A 15,529-nucleotide genomic window follows, 5' to 3' on the forward strand; every position below is an offset into this window, starting at 1 on the left:
AAAGCAAATATCTCCACTTCTGTTCCCCAAGTGTTTTCGGAGGCCATCATTGACGTGTCTAGATATCTGGAAACCGAATCACGTGTAATGCCTTTCATTAGAGTTTCGTTTTCTTTCATGAAGTCAACAATCGCTTGCCTTATCAAGCTATGGTGTGTTTGTACGCCAAAAACTAAATAACTGAATGTTCTAAACAAACAATTGCCATCCCCACGCATGTTTACAGTTTTAGTAGGTTTGGCGTCTCGTCGTATATATTTGTCTGGACCGGATGCATACGTGTTTTTGACTGCCGACTTAAATACACTCGAGATTTGTTCCTGCCATTCTTGATTAGATGGTCTGAATTGAAATGGTTGGGGTTCTTGATTAGTAGATTCTGTAGAATTGGTAGGTTGTGTTGCAACATCTTCTCGCGATACTCTTCTCTTTTTTGGAGGGAGATTGCAGTCGTCAGATTTATCGTTTCTTTTTGCAGGTCTTTCAAACGCTTTCTCGTTTGCTTGGGTTCCTGTTTCTTTGTTTATTAGACTGTGGTCATCTTTTGGACCTTCAGTTGGTCGCTTTTCTGTGTTATCTGTAGCAGCATCGTCATTACTCTGCCTATAGCGATTCAGTCTGTTCCCACTTACACTTGTTTTCATTCCTTCTAGGAAATAAGTGCCTTTTCCAGTTACTTTTGTTATTTTGAATGGTCCTTTCCATTTTAGACCCAATTTCCCTCCTTTTCTCGTCAATTTTCTGGTGTTATGAAGAAGGACTTGGTCGCCGACTTCAAAACCTGCTGTATCGTCTTTAGGTAGTGAAGAATCGTAATATTTCTTCTGCTTCGATTGTGCCGTTTTAATATTGGACGATGCTTCTTTTCTGTTGCACGACAGTTTAATGAACGAGTCTATTCTTTCCTTTAGTGACAATTCAGAGTCTTGGTTATCATCCGATTGCATTGCTAAGTCTAGTTCTATTGGTAAGCGTGCGTGCCTTCCAAACACAAGATAGAATGGTGTTTGTTTCGTCGACTCATGTTTAGACGTTCTATAGGCAAACAGTACGTATGGTAACTTAATGTCCCAATTTTTCTGCGACAAATCTACACTGTGCACAAGCATATCGCACAAAGTCCTGTTAAATCTTTCAGTATGTCCTCCTGTTTGTGGGTGATATGCTGATGCAATTCTATGTTCTATCCCAAACTGCTTGCAAAACTTTTCATTCAAGTCGTTGCAGAATTCTCTCCCCTGATCCGTTATTAATACGCTGGGGCAACCATGTGTCGTGACAAACTTTGTGAATACTGATAGTACAGTTTCAGATGACTTGTCTGGAATCCCTTCTGCCTCTACCCATTTTGTCAAATATTCTGTTATAACGACAATGTACTTGTTTCCTGAAATGTATAAATGTAAGCATTTTACAATACTTATTTTAATCAACGATGCATTGTCAAAGACAATACTAGTATATCCCCAGCCGATAGATGTTTCTTTTCAAGTTTGAGTTTGCATAGAAACTAGAATTTCATTCTGCATGTCTACGGGCCAGCATCGCAGTTTTAAGATGTTGCATAAAAATTCCCTCATGCATATAGGATATCCTCTAGAAAAGCACTTCTAATGACCTCTGTTATCTTTACCTTTAACTGGAGACCTGGTTGATGCGTGCGACACTAGATCTCATGGTAGTTAACATTTGTGTGAAGTTATAGTAAAAAAAATCTCTTCATGCAGTTACCAGATATGCCCTGCACAAGCATTTATCAGTGATCTCTAAGAAGACCTTTACCTTTGACCCATAAACCCAGTTCATGCGCGCAGAACTAGAACTCATGGAGGTGATCACTTGTGTGAAGTTTTTACAGAAATTCCTCCATTTTCATTCAAATTGGAGTTATGGTCCGTAAAAATCAGGACGGACACATGCACGCACATATAGCGAACATCAAAACCTGGCGACTAAGGGTCGAGTTCACCGAAGGTGGGCTCGACAAAAATGGAAGGAAAATAAAAAAGCACTACTCTGTTTCTTAATAATATCTTTCTCAAGTTTACAGTTGATATGTTCTATACAAACTACTTTAAGAAAAAAATCCCCCATTCATTTCGCTTGAAAATTGCAAATTGCTAGTCAAATGCTATAACTCTTAAAAAAAATAATTGAAATCTGGCCAATAGTCTTCAAGAAATAGCCCGGAAACAAAATTTGGACGGACGGACAGACGGGACAGACGGACGGAGGGCAATCCTATCTCGGTTACACCGGTAGGGGAGTTCCATAAAAAAATTCAATGTACTTTTGGAGATATAGTGGAATCCAGTTAGGTTAAAGATGTGTTGAATGTTTTTTAAAGCAGACAGACAGACGGACGCAAAAACGAAAAAAATAAATAAATAAAAAGACGTGCATAATCTCCATATTGCCCTTTATCACTATTCCAAGTTTCATGAATTTTTTTTAAGTATTTTGAAGATATCGCGGGATCCAGATTTTCGGACGGACGGACGGACAGACGGACGGACGGACAGACTGACGGAGGGCATTCCTATAGTCCTCGTAGGGGACTAATAAGCCTGATCATATTTGACTGACAGGTCATAAACAGCTGGTACATTGACATATCAGCTGGCAACCGTCGACGGCGTTTAAGTTACAGAACTATCAAAATTTAATTTAATAAACTATGGTTTTCCCGTAAAAATACAGAACTATCAAAATTTAATTTAATAAACTATGGTTTTCCCGTAAAAATACGACATATATTTACAGTGCTTAAAAAGAAATGCAGTTGCTTTCGCACATGGCCCTGTTTCACATGGGCGGTCGCTTTGCTTGTAACTAATCGTAAACTGCGTAAAATCTATTTCAGTTTACCACCACTCAACAGGTGCATTACCGATACGTCTCTACCGCTCCAGTAACTAAAAATCTCAAGTTAAACTGACTACAATGTATTACAACGTTTCAAATGAGTACGGTGGTACAGAGGTGAAATACCCAGTAGGTTGTTTTCCACCATCATTTAGCATTAACTTCACCGTCAAACCACGTGAAGACTGGACATGGTGATTTTATCAATATAAGTATATTGTAACTTAGCAAACTGATCCTTATAGAAATATGAGTCGCATCATTACTTTTATGCATAATAGTGACTAAAAATGAGCAGTGCAACCGTTGGTACTATGTGAAGGGCGTTTTCTATGTGTAGGGGAGATGTAAAATTATGACCCCCAGTCACAGTTTATGACCGGGGGCACAATATTATGACTCTGCCTCACACAGAAAATAACCCTCATATAGTGGTTTGTGTGAGACTCATTTTCCTATGTGTGGAGGAGTCGTAATATTATGACCCCCGGTCACAGTATTATGACCCCCCGGTCATAGTATTATGACCCCCGGTCACAGTATTATGACCCCCGGTCATAGTATTATGACCCCCGGTCATAGTATTATGACCCCCAGTCATAGTATTATTACGGGGGTCATAACATTATTATGCCCTGTGGTGCCGCATAGCGGTGTTGCCGCATAAAGGTGGTCGGACTCGTTTATGCGGTGATTTTCAACGCATATAGAGGGTGACCACCTTTATGCGGCGACATGCCACGCATAAAACAACTAGATATGTGTCCATAGGACACTGGTGCACCCCTACATGATGCTTAGTAACATGTTATATCATTTGATCTTTAGCGCATATTAAGTTTGTCTTAAAAAGGTTGTTGTGCTCAAGCATGAAGAAAACTAATAAATAAATAGCAAAGTTTTAGTCACTTTTGGGAAATTTCAAACTTTAAAGTCCCATAAGGCTTTTATTTTTATGTTAAAAATGGGTTTAACATTTGTCTAAATAGGGAATGTCAACAATAAAACGTAAAGAAACACTCACTTTTAATTATCCTACATGTAAACATATAGTAAAAAGAATTAAGGGAGGTAATAAAATATTTTGTTTTCCTTATAATGCTTATTGGATATACAAATCTGTTAAAAAGCTTTAAGAAAACAGTTATTTCTTATATAATTTAACTTGAAAAATATATAATTTCTTTAGTATACTTTAGTCACAAAAATAGTGGCAGCCACTCCAAACACAAAGGCCTTATGAGGCTTTAAATTTGAAGGTCAAGGTCATTCAGAGGCCAAGGTTATCTTCATATTAATTTTTTGAAGGTCCAGTTCAAAGCTTTGTTGTGTTCAAATATGAAATTAATAAGTATATTAATACCAAAATTATTACTTCACAAATATTTCCTTATATAATGTATAGTGAATAAAACAACAAAGGGCCATAATTCTGCTAAGACTAAACGCAGCAAAAATTCCTGTCTGTACGATCATCAACATATTAAGGTTGATCATCTGTGAAAGTTTGAACAAAATCCCCCAAGCGGTGTAGGAGGAGTTGCGTTCACAATTTTTTTTCCATATATAATGTATAGTGAATAAAACATCAAAAGGCCATAATTTTGCTAAAACCAATCACAGCCAAAATTCCTGTCTTTACGATCATCTACACATTAAGGTTGATCATCTGTGAAAGTTTGAACAAAATCCACCAAGCGGTGTAGGAGAAGTTGCGTTCACAATTTTTTTCCCTATATAATGTATAGTGAATAAAATATGCCCCCACTTAAGATGGAATGACCTTCGGAACTTAAGACTTTTTCAGAGGAAGAGAGAGTGAGTACATAAAACTAGATCCTGGTCTGGTTGAAACTTCATAGAAGTAACTAGTAATTATCGTTTATGTTTTAATGGGTTTCTTTATGCGGCGAAAGGGGGCCTTTCTGCCGCCTAAACATGCCCTCTGCATGCGTTGAAAATCGCCGCATAATTTTGTTTGACCATCTTTATGCAGCAACACCGCTATGCGGCACCACAATGCCCCGACATATATTGTCTACGAGTCAAAGTCACCAGGGTCTACCAAAGCAGCCCAACAAACCGACAGACAAAACTTACCCTGATAAGAGGTTTCTAGAGGACCTATAAGGTCCATGCCCACTTGCTTGAAAGCCTCGGCGGGAACTGTGATAGGTCGCAGTGGCTTCTTTGCTTTCTTCAGGTTCACCTTTCTTTGACAGTTGTCGCAGTTCTGTATAAACGTGTGTACATCTTCGAAACATCCTTTCCAGTAAAACCTAGTCGAAATCTTTTCCCATCTGAAACAAAGCAAACATAACTATTAGTCCAGATAAGTTACCAAAATACAGTCAACCTTGCCTTAGCGACTCACTGATTTAGACAACTTCCTGCCGTATACGACCCTGTTTACGACCGCCTGACGTAAAAAAATCTATATAAAGTCACTGACTGAATTAAAAGACTCCCTGTCTGACGCCACAAACGACCGTAATGTTTGCACCCCGTGATGATAATATGGCTTAATTAAACGAATTTCATGCATTTTTCAGTCATTAACATATAGCGCTTCGGATCTTGGATTTCTTACCAGCGTGTTAACTTTACTGTGTGCTATGGCAAAAATGTTTATTTTTCTCTTTTATTATCTGAGTTAAGTCAATTTAACCATAACTTCTAATATGTCCAAAATTGGACGATCTGTGGATGCACGAGTTCATTTTATATAATCCGTACGAACAACTTTTCTTGTGAGAAAATCGAATTGGAGCTACCAACCTAATTAAAATTTCGAAATTTCAAAATCCCTGCTCCTTTTAGTATTACCAAACAATAATAAAATATGATGGAAATATAATCTCATATAAACCTATCCATTACCCGATGAATAAACGCGGGATTTGAAAACTCAACCGATGTGCAGTAATATGATATCACGGCAGACAAAATGGCTTGCAAAACAAGTAAAAAGGAATTAGACAAATAATAATGCAAATACGTATACATATTCTAAATAGGGAATATCTTATATCAATTTAAATACCATAATCCAAGAAAAAGACAGGCATCAGGATTTACAAGAACAAATAATAAATTGAAACACTTGACGTTAGTGGACCTGAATTAAAAGACTCCCAGTCATACGTGACCTTTTTGTTAAGGTCTCACGGAAAGTCACCTATTACAAGTTTCACTGTAGTATCATTACTAAAAATAAAGCTAGCCATGGATGCACCTGAGACAAGTTGAAATCCAATACATGTTGTTCTAAATGTTCTAAATGACGATAGAATTATTAGAATTAGTTTTGAGTTTACATAAGCAACTTTCAATGACTGTGGCGTAGTGGTATAATGGAAGAATGCGGAACACTACACATGTTATGATCATGGGTTCGATCCTCATAAGTGCACAGATACAACCTTTTCCTTTTCGGCGGAATTCAAATACTTTCCTGGCATTCTTATAGTTTACTTGGAGGATACTGTCTACTTATTATGTGTACTCGGACCTTATTTGAATTATACATGCAAAATCGAGATAAGTGAGGTTCTCGTGATTTAGATTTTTACATAACATTACTAAATACAAACTATGTAATTCTTTCCAAAAATGAAATAACAAGAGCTGTCACTGTAAGAGACAAATGCCCCCCTAGCACATTGACCTTAATTTGACCTTTGACCTTGAAGGATGACCTTGACCTTGAAATGTTTGAACTCAAAATTTGCAATTCTGTGAAGTTTGATTCAAATCCATTCAATAGTAAAGAAGTTATGGCTGAGACACGAAAAAATTGAACTTTGACCTTTAAGTGTGACCTTGACCTTGGACCTGGGGGACCCGAGAGTTGGATGCGACACACCGTCTCATGGTGCTTTACAATTCTGTGAAGTTTGATTCAAATCCATTCAATAGTAAAGAAGTTATGGCCAAGACACGAAAGATTTGAACTTTGACCTTTAAGTGTGACCTTGACCTTGGACCTGGGGAACTGAGAGTTGGACGCGACACACCTTCTCATGGTGCTTTACAATTCTGTGAAGTTTGATTCGAATCCATTCAACAGTTAAGAAGTTATGACGAAGACACGAAACGGGACGGACGGACGGACGGACGAACGAACGAACGGACGAACGGACAGACAGTGCAATCACTATATGCCTCCCACTTTGTGGGGGGGGGGGGCATAAAAAAAACTTCCTCACTTGAGGTTCGAACCCACAACCGCTATCGTCATAGATCTGAACGATACCACTGGGCCAGCGACTCTATATGAGAAATTAATATCTGTAATTTCATTAAGTACAGAGCATTTTAGAGGACAATTAAATTAAAGTGAATATGCTAATGCATCAAGTAAATAAAATACTTATCAAAACAATAACATTTACCTGGAGTCATCCGATCATTACACCCCTATTTATTGACAATAAACTCGTATCTCATAATCAGCTTTTTTAAACGGACTATACTTTAATATTGCACACTGCATATCAAAATAAACCAGTATCATTTACTATTGGCATGAAAAGCGGACAATATATAGACAAAACACTTTATTTCAGTTTTATCTAATAATGGAATGATCCAAAGACCTGTTCACCTATATTATAAACTTTAAAATCAAGTACCGTTATATATTCTTTACCTTTTTCAGTATAATGGTTTTGTCAGCGAAAACCAAAATATTGCGTTCGGACTGTTCTCACAATATATTTACAGTTATTATAATCGAAAATTAATCATAACTGATACAAAGATCTAGAGCTTAATGTTAGTTTGTAAAACGACTCATCTGATACGCCTTATTTATACATACATGACTGTTTTAAAGCATGAAATAACTTTGAGAGTATCCCCTGCCTGTCGGTTGTTCGCTCTCAGTGTCCGTGTCCGTCATAATCCGTACAAGTCTAATAACAAGATAGTTGTCTCGTTATAACGAGATACTTAGTCGTTTTTACGAGATATTTATCTCGTTATTACGAGTTCAGTCACGTTTTGACGCTTTTGTTATTCAGCTTTCGTACTAATTTAAATAATCTTAAATGTCATATCTAACACAGGCTCACAGGAATCACAAGTTCCTTTTTGGTCATGATAATGAAATCATTATATCAAACTTACGTTTTTGAAACTCCCAAATGTCCTCCGTGATCTGATGCATGCATGCTCTGAATGATGTCATCTGTCTTCCCTTTCTTAACAACTTGCAAACGTTTTGATGAGCTGGTTTTCTTATAATACAACCCGTCATCAAAAATAAAAGGTTTGCACTTTCTACGAAAATTCCTCTTTTTGTTCTTGTCTTTTACAGAAACGGGATACTTCCCATTTTTTACAAACTCTACAACATCTGTGTAATCTTTCTCGTCCATGCTGCAAGGTTGGACTGACTGCTTACCACAGACCTTTATATATACACGCGTTTACGTAGAACTGCTTTCGGTGTCGCTGTCGTTTTCTTTGATGTTGAACGAGCGGCTTTTCTGAGGTAAATCAAAGGAACTATTTTTAGAAATGATGCAGTCTGCATAAAACATAAAAAACACCGCTCAGTGACATCATGGACTTTGATGTAAGTCATGGCACGAACAGTGACTGCTTAAATAGCTCCTCAAAGCCTTGCATTTTTAACACATTCGTTTTAAGCAATGCCTCCACGGTATGAACAAAGGCTATCTAACGTCAGATGAAGTAGAACAATGTTGTCTTTGAAGTTGAATCATATACAGCTACGTTAAAGCGACTTATGTATATTGTATTACATTGATGATAATTTAAATGAAATTCAAATGGAAGCAATTTTATATTTCATTTCAATAGATGTAGACACAGCAGCTTCTGCAGCAGTAACATGCAGCGGCTCCAGAAGCAAAAACAACAACAACAAATATAAAAGCCATAGAAACACGACAGTGACTTGAATTGATATAGATATGTTAGTAACAGGCTAAGTGGGGGGGGGGGGGTCAATATTTTACAGATAAAATCGGGGGGTCATTATTTTATAAGGGGAGTCAGTATTTTATAGAAAATGGTCATTATTTTATATAAAATAATGACCGGGGGGTCATTATTCTATGGGGGTCACTTTACAACGTTACACCGGCGAATTAGATACCAAATATTTTATTGAATTGTTATGTTTGTAGTTGCTCCATGTGTGTGCTCTTGTTTTAAGATTATGCGGGCTTTCAATAAAAAATACAAAATAATAGATTATTGAAATCACTTTGTTATCACCAAGTTCAAATGCTTCATGTATATTTGATCGTGCCACCTCCCTCTCTGGCCAAACAATTAATTGTTTCAAACATTTAGCTAAAATTGGTACCCATGTGTTCCAAATTCGAGGAACTGTTGCCCCCAAAAGTGTTAAGCTATATGATATGTCTTTGTTTGAAAGACCTAATCCAATTTTCATCAAGAACAATCAAGAGGTGGTCTTTAAGTGAAAGTCTTGCCAGTCTTTTTTTAAAGTGACACTCTGATTCAAAATCAATACATGCACATGTATAACAAACATACATTTTGAGTGATTAACCTTTAACTTCTTACTAAATGATGCATTTATGAAAATATTCATAACTGATAACAAGATTGTAACTGTGTATTTAATATCTGAAAACGCAAAAATAATAAATGATTGGTGAGTGCTAAAAGATTCACTGCGATCTTCTTTTGTCCTATTAGGTAGAAATCACGTGTTTTCTGCACCTTTCTTTCAAACTCAAATCGGTATCCTTCATAAAAATCATTGTTTTTGACATGTATTTATCTTTTTTTGGTATATCAAAACATTTATATTAATTGTGGTAAATCTGAATTGGGAGAGAGAGAGTGCTACTTTAAGTACATAGGGATCCATCTGAGTATATATCCACAAAAATAAATCGGGGGATACACCTGTAAAAAATATCACCTTGGTGTTGTCTATATTGTCATATGTTACTTCGGAATCTTTTTTTTCTGTATTGCCTGTTACAGCCTACACATGTATTCAATGTGTCTACCCAATGGGTATTTAGAAAATCTGTGCAAAGATATTCCCTTTTCTTTGTTTCTTTTCTTTATAAACCATTTCATCAATTTAACTTACAGAAAACATGTATAAACTGACCATACAAACACCAATGTATTGAATTTACAACTGTGGGCTTATCAGCAGCAGAGCATTCTTGCCCCCACTAAATAATTCATGAGCTGTTCAGTCAGCCATGGTCTTAGTGAAATCTATCTAATAGATAGGGGAACCAGCAGGTTTCTCGTAAGAGCGCTTTTGTTCTGTTTCTCCCTTGGTGATCTTCGTGTGCTAGGTTAATTACTTTTGATTGCAGGCTGTTTTGGATGCACAGCCTGATTCCTCGTAGGAGAACGTTTCCATGCTCTGATGACAGTTATAGCTGACATCACCGGCGCATGTTTGCTTAGTTCACGTGTTGTTTTGAAGCGCGGACATTATGCATGTCAACACACAATCTTGGGCTGTGGCACTTGCCACGTCTTGGAGATTTAATGACTTGGGCACTGCGGCATTGGCAATAAAATTCACATATTCCTCAGCTATGTTTTCGTGTGAGTTATTATTTATTGGATGTCGGGAACAGTAATCTGCTATCATTTTATTTCCATGCATGTGCTTGACTGTAAAATTTTAGGTGATAAGTCTCAATCGCCATCGTTCAAGTCTAGCTGACTGTATTTGTTTAGAGTTTGTGCATATTGAGAGCAGGGGTGTGCAGTCGGTTACTAGCTGGAATGCCTTTCCATACAAGAAAATGTGAAAATGTTTGCAGCCCCAAACACATGCAAGCATTTCTCGTTCTGTTTGTCTGTAACGCTTTTCCACTGGCGTCAATGACCGGCTTCCATATACGATCACTTTGTTTTCTTGTATAAATATCCCTGATATTCCATCGGGGCTTGCATCTACCCAGAGTTCTGTGTGTTTTTTCGGGTCAAAGTAGCTCATCACTGTATCGCTGCAAAGCGCTTGTTTCAGCTGGTCGAAAGCAGTCTGCTGCTGATTCATCCATTTAAAATCGCTCCTCTCTTTCAACAAATCGCGCAGGGGTGCCGTAATTGTAGAGTACTTGTCAATTAACTTTGAGAGGTAATTGGTCATACCTAAGAATGACCTTAATTGACCTGTAGTCTTCGGCTCGGCTATATTTTGAACTGCTGTGATTTTGGTCGGATCGGGACTTATGCCTTTGTCCGAAAAAACAAAGCCATAGAATTTGACAGAAGTTTTACCAAATTCGCACTTCTGCTTGTTGAGTGTCAGATTTTTGTCTTGCATTCGTTGCAGTGGTACGGCTTCGAGTCTCCGATCATGTTCGTCACGGTTTGGTGCGTGTATTATAATGTCATCCGATATGTTCAATGTTCCCTCGAGACCTGTTAGCACTTGTCGTATTTCATTCTGGAATATTTCTGGCGCTACGCTTACACCGAAATTCAGTCGTTTGTATCTGTATAATCCCACATGTGATGCAAACACTGTCATGTTGCGTGACTCCTCGGACAGCTCAAGCTGGTGAAATCCTTTATTAAAATAACACCTTTGATCCGTTTAAATTATGTCATCAGTTGTAGGCACTACATGACGCTCGCGTTTCAATGCTTGATTTTCTTTTCACATATCTACACAAAGCCTTATTTGGTCTGGAGCGTTTGGCTTTGGTGCTACAACAATGTTCGAAACCCAAGGTGTCGGCCCGTTCATCTTTTCAATGACATATTGCTGTTCTAGTCGTTTTATTTCCTGTTCCACTTTTTCTCGCACGTGGAATGGTATTCTTCTAGCTGGTTGTGCTATAGGCACGACGTTTTCGTCAACATTAAACTTGATTTGTTTGTCTTTTAATTTGCCTAGTCCAGTGAACACGGACTGATATTTGTCACATAATGAACCTGAGCCTTACGCGTTTGTTTTCTGCATACGCCAATAAAGTGGTTTGGTTTACGACAATAATTACATGTCGCTCCGTAGGCTGGGCACTTGGTCTTGTGTGGATATATTCCGCCACAGTTTCTGCACGTTTGTCTTGATTGTGACTGTTGTTGACGTTTTCTTTGTGCTGATGGTGGATAGCTATAATTTGCATGTTGCGATTTTGTGTGGCGCGGCGTGGCTTTAATTTTGTTTACGTCGCTGTGTTGCGGTTCCATTGCTTTGGCTTGTCTGTCCGCAATTTCCATTGTTTTTCCCATTGTTAAAATATCTTTAAGCGGCTTGTCTTCTTCCAGACATTTTAGTCGTAGTTTCTTTGACACGCAGCCTTGGCTGATTTGGCTCTTTATTTCACCGTCTTTGTCCGAGAATTCACAATTGTCTGCCTTTTGGCGGAGGCGAGTTGCAAATTGGTCTATTGTTTCGGCGTGATTCTGTTTTAGGTTCCTTAATTCGAACCGTTCGAACTCTGTTTTTTCTTCGGTTGGAAATAGCCTGTTAACCCTTGCTTGACGTCATCGTAGTTTGAATCGCTGTCTCCAATATTCAATGTTTCGTATTTTTCGAATACTTCATCTCCGGCATAGTGAAGTAATAGCGCTTTCCTCCGTTTATTGGAGTCAATGCTATGTCCTGTGAACAAATTTTCCAACTTTGTCACGTATTTAGTCCAACGTGTGCCAAGGGACGTTTTCTCCCCGTACACATCAAATTTCGGGAACGGCGCTAATCCAGTCATTGTGCGTTAATCCTGACACTGACGTATTTCATATGTTAATCTACTAGCACTTTAATCCTCAATCCTCGTCCCCAATGTAATGTTATCAGTGTTATGTATATAACAGACCCAAAACGGGATGGTTTAATATAGCTTTATTACATTCATACTCATACGCACACGATTATGAATCTAATCAATTACTGAACTATCAACATACATGCAACTGTTAGCCAGAGGCGGGCTTATCATACACAGAGGCGGGTTTATCAATACTGGGCTCTGATTGGCCACTACAACACTTACTTACCAGGTGAAAATATCCTCCCTAAACACCAAAATATCTTCGAACACGCCATTTTATTCCGCTTCACACAATTCTCTCACTTAAAATTCGGCAAACACAAAACACGTTGGACCCCTGTGGTATTAACGGCTTTTAAACATGTACTACAATGTACTTTAGTTTTTCAAATTGAAGGATGTTCACAGCTATTTTTACAGTTATGTATATGATTTAATGAAATCTTATACCAACTGCATTGTCTGCGGGTGGAACCTCTGTACTGTAAAACTGCCAAGAGGTTGTTAGTGTTTACTGAAAAGGGTTTGGTTATAAGATTTATTTTTAAATCCGTAAATTTACCATGTATGCTATGCAATCTAAGAAGTCATATTGATTTACAATTGTGTGATAGGATAAGAGCTTGAGCGTGAAGTAAAAGACAGAATTAATGAAAAATCGCGAATTTTTAATTAAATATCATTACATTTAAATAAATTTCAGAACATGAAATTAGGGTCTCGATTAAAAGATTAAAACGTAGAAAAGCACCCGATCCAGACTAGTTGTTAAATGAACACGTTGTATTCGTTTGGCAACCAGTTAGTATGGCCCTGAAGGTTCTGTTTAATAATATAGTACGCTGTGAAGATTACCCAGCGTCATGGAAACTTAGCTACACCATTCCTATTTACAAAGCAAATGGCAAACCACGGTCAAGTCCTAGTAGTTACAGGCCGATTTTACTTATTTCTACGTTTTGTAAAATATTCGAGTGTGTCATCGTAAATAGATTTGATATGAAGGACTGAGTTGTATAAATGCGATCTTTAATCTTCAGGAAGTAATGGTGATGTGGTCTGGTTCAACTTCCGACTCTATAATTGTAGATCTGTCATCTAAGGGGGCATATTATCAGGTTTTATTATTAAGTGCATATATACCTTACACTCGTTGCTTTGACGCCCTCTGTTCTTCAACATATGCCTGATATCGTTCAGGACTACGCAGTCCTTCCCAGATTTGAAATAAATATCTCAAAATCTTGTTGCTTGTCGTTATCCACAAAACGCTAGTCAGCACCATTATTAGTAACATTTGCCGGACAAATGCTTACATATGTCGACTCTTTCACTCATTTAGGGGTATTTGTTAACTCTAAATGTGTGATGCGGGCTACTACAACACGGTCGAACGGTGCAAAGCGGGCAAAAACTCATGCCATGCTATGAAAAGTTATGGACTACATGGCGTGGGTCTTAGTCTACTAACTTCCATAAGCACATATCGAAAAATCATTATTCTAACTATTTTGAATGGAAACCAATTGTGGAATAACCTCAAGGCATCGGATATTGTTATCATCAATATTACTCAACATAATGTTGTTTAAATGATCCAAGGCTTTAATAAACACTCTCGTTCCGGCATGTGCGGAGCTTAGTCGAGATCCGCAAACTATCTTTTCTGCAAAATCTTTTTTGCTTAATCGTCAAACAAAAATTCAAATGCTTTGCTTTATAGCTGGCATATGCACTTTGGTAAACAAATGCCACTTGCAAGACAGCCTAAACTATTTCATATTCAGGATTTGACTTTAGAGCGGGCGTAAATTAGGGGCGTAATCTTTTGACTTGCGGGGGAGGGGGTTAGTGGTTCTCACCCACAAACATTTCAACACTTTCTAGTCCTAAATGGTGCATTGTGGGCGTGTGTTTAATTTGTAAACGAGTTTTCTCAAAGTTATCTTTGTTTAAAGACTTCAATCGAAGAACAGTGTTGCCTTCCAACGTAATATTTATGACGTTATTTATCACACACTGATTACCATACATATATCATTTTGGAATATCCTATTTCATATTGAAAATCAATAAGACCAAGTAGTGTCTGTTCTTTGCTCTACTAACATATCAAAAACAATAGGGTAGGCATGGAGGTATAAGTTTTTTCTGTACCAAACCGAACTATATCAGGGTATATGACTATTGTAGAAAGTTTTAAATTTACACGCACTACGGCTGCAGAGTGATGCACTCTTATAAACATTGGATTTGAGACATGAATTTGTTTGCAAACTGTTAGAAAAAAAAGAAAATCGTATATAATGTAGCATTCAGATTTAACATAGTAGCCTCGATTTTGACCAGTTTCACATAGTAACCTAGATTTTGACCAGTTTCAAACAAACAAAAAAGGTATCACCAATACCAGATTAGAACAGAAATATTGCAAAAATGTAGCCTCTAGAATGCTTCCAGGGGTTTTCCAAAATTTGACATAGTGACCTATTTCTTTTACCTCAAATTACATAGTTTTAAACTAAGCCAATATTTCATCGAGGCAAATTCTGATTAAGTGTCATGAAGAATGGAGTGTCCTGTATGTTCACAAGTTTTCTTGAAGAGTTAACCTAATGACCTATTTTTTACCCCAAGTCTACCTTCAAAAAAGAGAACATTCTGAACGCAGTTTGGACAAAGTTTGATCAATCAATATCAATACATGAATTTGATTTCAGAAATGTTTTTTTAAATATTTCACCTAGTGACCTTAGTTCTGACCTCATGTCACCAAGTTTGAAACCTAAAGTCATTGGTTTTATCAAGGGAAACGTTCTGATTAAGTTTGATAAATATAAGACCAAACATATTGCCACTAGTATGTTCCTTACATTTTTTTTCTACGATTTGACCTTGTG

This window comes from Mya arenaria, chromosome 1 (assembly GCF_026914265.1).
Source record: "Mya arenaria isolate MELC-2E11 chromosome 1, ASM2691426v1".
Lineage (NCBI taxonomy): Eukaryota > Metazoa > Mollusca > Bivalvia > Myida > Myidae > Mya > Mya arenaria.